Here is a 10,449-nt window from a genome sequence, read left to right as displayed (position 1 = left end):
GTATTAAAATATCATTACTAACCCAGTTAGGCCTAGCCTAATAATGGTATTAGCCAATCATCTACATATTTTATGAAAATAATTTAGGTATTTTAGGAATTAAGACACCTAAGTATTTTAGAAATAAATGATTAGATATTTTAGGAATAAATTGTTTAGCTTCTATGGTAAATATCCCTCTACCCTATCCAGATTTTATCTTAAGAAATCGAAGAATAAAGCAAAATGTAGTAGTATTCTACATAATGTCTTGTAATCTCTTCTCGATTAGTTTTAAAAAAAAATGTAAATGTTTTCCACCGAGAGTTGTGTTTAAAAAAAAAAAACAAAATATTAGAGTATGAAACAAAACAAAATATGAACTCAATTCACGTTAGCTATTTCTCAAGCATCTGAGTTTAATGAATATTTGTATAAGTCCAAACCTACCACTAGTAGATATTGTCTTTTTTAAGCTCTCTCTTTCGAACTTCCTCTCAAGGTTTTTAAAATGTGTTTGCTAGGGAGAGGTTTCCACATCCTTGTAAAAAAATGTTTCATTTCCTCTCCAACCGAGGTAGGATCTTACGATCCACCCTCTTCAGGGCCTAGTGTTCTTAATAGCACTCGTTCCTGGGATCTCACAATCCTCCTCCCTTGGGACCTAGCATCCTTGCTGGCACTCATTCCTCTCTCCAAAGTCCAGCATCCTCGCTGACACTCGTTCCTCTCTCTAATCAATATGGGATCTCACAGTAATTATCTCCTATGATTGATAAGATTATCTTCGTATGGATGCAACATTTCATTCCACAAGTTTCATATTGATTATCAAATTACAAAAAGTGAAAAGACTTACCCACTCGACGAAGAAACGCACCACACGAACGTGAAAAGATGCTCATGAACGAGTCACGTACCACCATTAATTTCTAACCTTACATGATCTCCTTCTCTGACTTCTCGACCTACAAAAAACCAACCCTAAACACATCAAAAACAGGTGTGAAAAGTTGGTACCCCATATGATGTCAATACATATGAAAGATGGCCTTAAATGGGAAGCTAAAGGCATGAATTTAGTAGAAATTAAAGAAAGAGCAATCATTTATGCATATTATCTTCAAAACCCAACAACCACTTAATCACTGTTCATTAACCACGCTTTTGTAAGACTGAAACAAAAAAAATTGGTTTAGAGAAGACATGACCATACCACCGTGTTTCATGGAGAAAAGTGGGATTACCACAAATTCTTCTTTCTTCTCCTATGGCCACATTCTCTCATTTTCTCTTACAAATTTGATGCTTTCTTGGTCGTGAACGTATATATGATATCGCTTCATGCTTAACTTTCTTATGTCTGTTTTGATTTCTAGTATATAAGTTGTCGGGATGCAAATATAGTCTAGCGTGACAAAGATTTTGGATGAGTAAATGATAATATCTCTATTTACTCATACAACCTCATTTAGAGTTTAAGTCGATAACTTCATATCAATAATAGAGATATCGAGAAATTCATATTCTATACTAGACTTCATTAATCGAGAGTTTTTGGATTCAAAGAAAAATTGATGAAGTAGCATAAAAATGTAATCTTTTTTCGTTTAAATTTCATTTCATTGGTTATTTAGACACATTAACTAGATATCTTGATGATAGCTTTCCTCATGTTGTTCATCTCGTTGATTGTTGGTCTCTTGTCCTAGTTTTTCTGAAGTGTTCGTTGAGTTTCTTGTGATTCCATGTCACTAGTTTTTTTGTTTGGTACAATTTACTAAAATAATGATTGCATGAATGGCTATTCTTGCAAAACTAATTGGATTAGAAATGATTCATATTCTTGAGATACTTTTAGTTTATTTGTAAGAGTTAAGTTTATTGGTAAGAGTTGCTCACCGCAGATATGGTTCTTTTTGGGCTTTTTCTTTCGGGCTTTCCTTCAAGGTTTTTAAAAACGTCGGCTATGGAGAGGTTTCCACACCCTTATAAAAATATTTTGTTCTCCTCCCCAACCGATTTGAGATTTCACACTACGCGTTCGTGTGAGATCCCACGTCAATTGAGGAGACGAACGAAACATTCTTATAAGGGTTTGGAAACTTCAACCTAGCAAACGCATTTTTAAAATCTTGTGGGGTAATCCGAAAGGAAAATCCTAAAGAGGACAATATCTTATAGCAGTGGGCTTGAGGATTATGATCATAGTATATAATACACCAATTTGTTTAACTATTTTAACTAAAATGATTACCAAATCTAAGCATAACGCAAGTGATTAAGAAATTACTAGAGGATTGAAGGTAAGTAAAGTAAATAGATTCTCGTCAGGGAATGAATGAATATCGCCTGTCTTTCTCGTTGTGGATTCCGATTCATACGGTCGTTCTCCGCAAAGATTTTCTTTCAGCTGCTACTAAGGTGAAGGGGCAGATCTGGTTCAATAGTGACAGTTTAGCTCCGATGCATTCTCCTTAACTTAGTTAGCTACTGAACTCAAGTTCGAATTCCTACTTATTCTACAACACGATTGTGATCGGAAGGAATTAGGATTGAATTAAACCCTAAATTATGATGAAAAGGCATTATAATTAATGAAGGTAGGGGTCAAACTTTCACAACAAAACGAAACTCGAATTAGAGACAAGGGTGTCACAAAGTCGTAAAGAAGGCACCATAAATGAAATTGCTTTTAATTTGGTAATTGCTTTCAATTAATATGGCCATTAGTGTTCTTCCAACCCTATTTTCAACATACTTAACCGAGTGATTTTCGCCGTGAATTTTTCATGATTTTCAAACATTATTTGATTGGACAACATTGTGTTGGTTATGTTATGTAATAATTAATTAAATGTTCATCCACTTTTGAAGGGTATCGGGATATCTTGACATGTTGAGGTTGGTAGTAGAGGCAGACTAAGAATCTAAAAAAGTGTAACGGTTCTGGTCCACCTCTAGCAGATCTGGTTCTCTTTAGACTTTCTCTTTCGAGCTTCCCCCAAGGTTTTTAAAACATGTCTCTTAGGGAAAGGTTTCCACACCCTTGTTACATTCTCCTCCCTAACTAGTGTCAGCGGCCCCGAAGGGGGTAGATTGTGAGAATCCCACATGGGTATGAAAACCTCTTCCTAGCATACGTGTTTTAAAACTTTGAGAGGAAGCCCGAAAGGAAAAGCCCAAAGAGAACAATATCTGTTAGTGGTGGGCCTAGGCTTTTACAAAAAAGCTCAACCTAGAAAGGGGCCGTCCGAAGATTACGTAGTTGTTTTGCAAGGAAAACTCGGTAGAAGCTAATTGTCGCTTTTGCATCTGAAAGCTTCACAATAGCTCTTCCAATCTCGTATAGAAAATGAGTATTCCCTTCCCCGCCCCTAATTTTGACCAAATTGCAAGATGTTTTATCTTTTAAGCTACGAGTCACAATGAAATTCACTCTTTATATTAATATATCGACTTCTATATGAATTAGAAACTCGTAAACTCAGGTATAATTTACACTAACTCGAGTAATGTCTATAGCTCCAAATTGCAAGATGTTTTATCTTTAAAGCTACAAGTCACAATGAAATTCACTCTTTATACTAATATATCGACTTCTATATGAATTAGAAACTCGTAAACTCAGTATAATTTACACTAACTCGAGTAATATCTATAGCTTAATAATTTGTATAATCTAAATATTATAAATTTACGATCAACTTAAATATAGATTAAAATTGTAATGACCCTAGATTTCTGCTAACTTAAAGTCGAAACCATTTTCATAACATTATCTTTTACGCAAAAATAAACATTAAAACATCTTCGTACAACAATAGACTTACATATTTCAAAAAGATCTTTAAACCCGCATAAATGAAATATTAAAAAAAATTAAGAATCAATTAAAATTGGTAAGTACTTGTGAATAGAAATATAAAAAAAGAAAACACACACAGGAAGAAAAGAAAAAATCTGTAGATTGTGAGATACCATATCGATTGGAGAGTAGAACGAACATTGTTTATAAGAATATTTTAAAAATCTTGAGGGAAAGCCCGAAAGAAAAGTTTAAATAGAACAATATCAGCAGTAGGCTTGAACTGTTACAAAATATTATAAAACTTCCACAAAAGTATGGGATTAAAATATATATATATATATTTGAATAATTATTATAAATTAATTTAAATTATGGGTATGAAGATTGGAATCAAATTTTGTGAAAGGGAAGAGAACCTCCATAATGGTGGGTTCATGTCACATGTAAGTGCTCCCCATGCATCTAATTGATATGACTAAAAGTATATATTAAAAATTATATTGTATACTTTAATTCATTATTTTTCTTCTCTAATGATTATTGTGACAAATTATTATATGGTTGTTGTCTAATATATTAAAAGGCACATAACAAATATTCATTCATTTTGGACTCAACATATCTTGTATTGATGGTTAGCAAATATAAATTTAAATATATTTTTGTTTCCAAAAATGGAAATAATGATTTATTTAAGATTTTGGTTTTAAGGAGAAATGCTTTTTAATGTCGTACTTTTAAAGGGAATATTAGGAATGATCGAACCGAGATTAGGATGTAATATTTGTACGTGGAAGAACGAAATGTCTAGAGAAAATAAAGAGTTTTATTTTAAGCGTTTGAAGTTTGTTTCAAAATTGCCCTGAACGTTTTTACCATTAAATTCATAGATGAAAATGGCTTGTCTATGAGCGTTCAGGAAATCGACTAGAAAAATTCGATCAACTCAACTTAACTTATACAGTTTGTGTCGGGTTAATGTTCAAGTAAATAAAAATTTTATAAGTTGGGTTGGTTCACGAGGGTCGAAAAATGCAAACACATGTAGAATGATGGGACCTATCATTTAAAATCGTCTTCTCTTAGGCGACTTTTCAATAGGGGCAAATTGGATGTATAGTTCTTCTCTACACATGACCCACACGTGCGAACATGGACCCACCAGGTGGGCTTGCACACTCCCTGCGTCTGCTAGTCAAGCTAACTTCTCTAGGTTGTTGTTGGACACCTGGAGGGAATAGTGACCATCGTTGCACCATGCTAAGCATGATATTCATTCCCGTCACATAGTATATGTGTTTGTTCTCATCATAAAGGAAAAGTATCTCAATACACGTGAACATACAAATATGCATGAGATCCCCATATTTTCTTCGTGGCGCAATAAATCATGTAGGACAGCCTTCATCCTTTCATCACATATCACACTCGATAATATACATGCATAAACTTTCATATATCAGTTCATTCATAACATAGCTTTCAAATCATAGCATGGAGATTGTGTTTCGTAGCTTTTCCTTGTTTCAAAACATTTCATAGCATAACATGGCCTAATATAACATATTATAGCGCATCGTGACATCTCATACACTACATAACTTATTGTAACATAACATAACATTTCATTTGTTCTATCATATCATTTCAAATCTCATATAATGACACATTCATAGCATTACATCCCATCACATCACATCACAACAACAAGGCATAAAACACATACGACACGTGCAAGGTCACTGTGCACGTCTCATCATACATAAAACAATTCTTCCTATCAGTTACTTAGCTGGCCAAGGCCAAAGCTACTAAGCCTTAATGCTAGCTTAACATTGTTCTCTAAATTTAATTAAATTAAGGAGTCCCAAAATCAAAAAGTAAAATTCTCCCGTAAAAATTGGTTCATCTCATTTTGCATAAAATAATTTAAACTTCATACTCCAAATAATTTTAAACTAACTGAACTTAACTTTATATAAAATAATTTAAGCTTGACTTCATATCATTTAAACTAAAAATTTGGTCATACTAATCTTAAACACCTCCGAAGAGTTGAAACTAGTAAGAAATGGTCCAAATAATTTAAACTTAGTTATACTGACCTTAAACGCTTCTGAAGAGTTGAAACTAGTAAGAAAGGGTCCAAGCATATCAAATCCAAGTCGAATTAGTCGAAATGTTAATTTGTAACTATCAGAAAATGTATTCTCCAATTGGCTTCGAACCACTCATGTGTAATGAAAGGAAGACTAAATAACCTCCGTTTTACCGTGCGGTTCAACTCCTCACTTTCTCAATATAACTGATTTCATTTTTTTATTTTGAGTTATTACAATAACCCTAACCATATTTTTTACACGTGGCATGACACAAATTGAGATTGTGACAAGGGTCCAAATAATTTAAACTTAGTCATACTGACCTTCAACACTTCTAAAGAGTTGGAACTAGTAGGAAAGGGTCCGAGCATATCAAATCCAAGTCGAATTAGTCGAAATGTTGGTCTGGAGATATCAAAAAATGTATTCTCTAATTGGCTTCAAACCGTTCATGTGGAATGAAAGAAAGACTAAATAACCTCCGTTTGATAGTGGAGCCCAAACTCTCCACTCTCTCAACATAACTGACCCGTGACATAAAAAAAATGGTTTTTCTTCTTCATTTGAGAGTCGTCCATTTAGAACTGAGCTAGAATAGCTAATGTAATAATCAAATTCATCATTATATTTTCCCAGAAATTCTCCCAACATTTTAATGATTCATATGAATCTTTCCCAAAACACGACATGTTACATATTTGTTGTGTACAAAGCTACAAAAATGTCCTCTGTCCCTTGAAACCTCCAAGAAACTCCCTACCTTTTACATATATCCCTTCAAAATACTAAGAATCAATGCAATAATATTAATACTATTTCCAAGTGGCCAAACCTTTTGTATTCCAAACACTTCAATCATCTCTCTTTGAAAGAGAAATAACATATTTTTCTTTTCTTTTCTTTTTCTTTTTGATCATGGACTCAATTATTTGTAGCTAGCCTAGGATCTTCTTCTCTTTTTAGAAAATATGGTTGTTATCATGAATTAAAACCATAATTTAGGACATGTTTGGATTTGAACTTTTAGTTCCTTTTCGGTTTTCTATTGGGTCTTTGAAAATGACTATTTATACTAAATATCTTTGTCATCGCTACATTTAATATCTGCACATATATAAGATAAAGAACTATTATTGTGATACCCAAATAAATGAGAGGTACATGAATGAATCAGAACCATATCCAAATGAGAATGATCTTTAAAACATGAAATTTGTTATATGATCTTTAAAACATGAAATTTGTTATACTTACACTAACATGATGCAAATTTCTTTCCGGTGGTTTAATCATAAGAACTTCCATAACTAAGCTGCTTGACTTGAGACAATTTTATATTGGGTGATCTCGTAAGAATCTTTCAAAAAAGCATCTGGGGTGAGAAAAAAGAATCATAAAATGACTCGTGTTAGTCTCTCATGATAGTTTTCATTCTCACTCTTAGAAGTAATTGAAGTCGAGCAGAAATGTGGTCATGTTGCTGGAGATATAAGAGAATACCGAGACCAACAGGGGTCGAATCCGAATTTATATTCTAGTTCGAATCCTGGGTAAGAAGTGTTACAACTTAGTGTGCCTACTTAATTCTTCCCTGAAGGTTATTAAGCAAATCTATTGAACTTATTTGTTTGATGGGATTACTTAAAGTTAAACAATCTTACATGCTTTTGAGTATCTTGGATTCATTGTACAATATGCATCTTCTCAAAATTAGAGACCAAAACAATGCATTTGGGAGATTTCGTTGCATTCTTATTGTCTTACCAATCCAATTTTCATTAATATAACTTCACCAACTTCATTTTGAGTATCCATGAATAAAATAAGTGAAAGAATTTTAAATTCTATTTATTCCCCAACTAAAACCAATCATAAACCCTAGAAATCATGGTCTTCTTCAAATTATTTCCAAAAACAATTTTTTTAAACTATCCTTATCAAAAATATCCTATGGGAGTGATAGAAAGTAGCTAGAGAAATCGAGAGATCGAGATAACTACTTGTATATATTATGAGCTAAATATTTTTCGACTTCAATAAAAAAAAATATATATATTCCTTGTTTGGACGTATTCAAGAGATGACATTTCTCAACTTAGTTATGAAGTGAATAGTTATATTATTGTCGTTACTTTATATAGCATCCAAACTATACGTCTTCATTGTACCTTAAAATTCTCGTTCTTGTTCTCGAAGAACATATATAGTAGTATATGCATGTTTTTTCTTGCACATGCATGCCATTATATTGTATACAAAGTATGTGATCCACATCAACTTCTTTTCCTCTCACTTTTTTCCTATAAATTTGCCATGATTTATGTGTGCAAGTCTACAAAATAGTACCTTGATTAGACTCTTCCATGAATAGGGTCTTTCCTTTAGGGAGTGGGGGACTGAAGAACAAATGGGAGTATTGATTCCCCATTCATGAACCTGCCATCTATATTCACCCATTTGGCTTATTAATTGAAAATGATATCTAAAAAGTTAGGGTTTTGTGTGGGGTTTATACCTAAAAGTATGAATTTGATACCCATTTTCTTTAGTAAAAAGTTATTGTTTAATAGCTTGGTTGGTGGGTTTTGAATATTTTTGCCTCTATCTATCTTCATTGAGAGTTTGGTGTGTAGTTGGTTTCCAATTAGGTTAAGAACTTGGAATGTTGACCAAATCCTTGTTGGGTTTTCTTTGTTGCCATCATATAATCAGATTCCAAACCAAATCTCTAACAAAAAGTAAATCATGGAGTTCAAAAGGCAAGTGTTTAGTCACTTGAATAATCTTGTGCTATTTGTGGCTTCGTTGTCCATTCATCTTAACCAATGATTCAATTTGGCATGGTGGTCAAAGAAATAAAAACTAAATAATCTAGATCACTTTTAATGTATGTCTAAGTTCAAATTATAATCTAACTTGACATGTGGTTCAATTGATTAAAGCATATATATAGTCTTTAGAGTCGTCTTATAGTTAAGTTCGGCCTTCTCTGTTTGTCTCTTGCCCACATTCTAACTCTAAACTCTTGGCAAATGAGCTTGGTTCTTGTTTACTAATGGGTAAAACTCCTCTCACTAAGGTTTCGACACATGACACTAATAAACTTGGGAGAGTCTTGGCTTTAACCTACAACTAACTCTAATTTTGACAACACAATTGCCCTGTCGATACTAACACTCCTAACGCACTTATGATGCCTCCATTTGACATTGGAGTTTTTCTAACTAACATTCTCATTTGGTTAGATACACAAAGTGTGGCTCTGATACCAACTATCAGGTTGTACATTTTCAAACTCAAGTCCCGTATATTATTTTTGTCCATCTTTGTGGGTTCGTCAGACCTTAGGCGAGGATCTTCTTCACCAGTCAAACACAATTTGTGCAGACTCCAAGCTCATTTAGCCACAGATGAGCTAACCAGAGCACACCACGTGTTTTTCACCGAGTGCGAGTACACAACCCTAGCGCGTCTAAAGTCGTGCGTGGAGGTGTGTGATGCACATGTGTAAGTGTACTTTTGTCCTGTTTGACCTCTATTTATCAATTTTTCATCACAATTTCAATGCTAATCCTAATTTTATTTGAACTAGGACCTATTAAAGAAATTTTAGGAATTTTAGAGCCCTTAAAGCGTGGAAAAACTAGCTTGGAGGCAAGCATCATCCAAGTAACCACACGATTTTAGGCAAGTAATACTTGTAGGGATCGTTAAGACGAACTAGCATACGAACATTCCTTACCTTAGGTGGTTATAAAATGCATGTTAAGGACTTCAAAAGGGTATTTTTGGATGAATATGTATTGTATGTATGTTATGGTAAGCTAACCTAGAACGTCCTTAAAATGAAAGATGAGATTGAAATTACCTAGAAACCTATAAGACCACTACTGCAACCTTGGAGAAGAATAAAGGTAGCTTATAGGCCAATAGCAGCTGATATAGTGTTTGCGGAGCTTTTACCTCCACTTCTTCTCGATACAGTACTGTTGAGCTAGACATGAGGCCGATTTGGGACATATGACCTGAGAAGAGTTTGGTTGAATTTCCCTGCGCGATGGATTCGTCCTGTGGAAGGATGTTGATCATGCGGGTAGTCAATAGAGCTGGTATGTACAGGAGGTAGCGCTCCTGACCTTGGGCAACTAAATGGCTTGTGGGATAGGTTCGTCAGCTACCTCCCATGGATGATGAGCATGCTAGCACTCACCATGTTATCCCCAGATGTTAGAGAATATTCGTTAAGATAGCGCCTCAAAACAAGATATCAGTTACTGCTACGTAGACTAAGCTAACTACCCAAGACTTGTGTACAGCAAAAGCAATTCACCTAGAACCTAGAGTAGAGCTCAAGATATCCTGCTAGGTCATGGATGCGATGAGAGTCTATAAGTAGGTTGCTTACAGGATATATTTATATACTTACCTCCTCCCCCCCCCCCCCCCCCCCCCCCCCCCCCCCCCCCCCCCCCCCCCCCCCCCCCCCCCCCCCCCCCCCCCCCCCCCCCCCCCCCCCCCCCCCCCCCCCCCCCCCCCCCCCCCCCCCCCCCCCCCCCC

Source organism: Cucurbita moschata, unplaced genomic scaffold, assembly GCF_002738365.1.
Source record: "Cucurbita moschata cultivar Rifu unplaced genomic scaffold, Cmos_1.0 Cmo_Scf00019, whole genome shotgun sequence".
In the NCBI taxonomy this organism is placed as follows: Eukaryota; Viridiplantae; Streptophyta; class Magnoliopsida; order Cucurbitales; family Cucurbitaceae; genus Cucurbita; species Cucurbita moschata.
Note: the sequence above shows the minus strand (reverse complement) of the source record.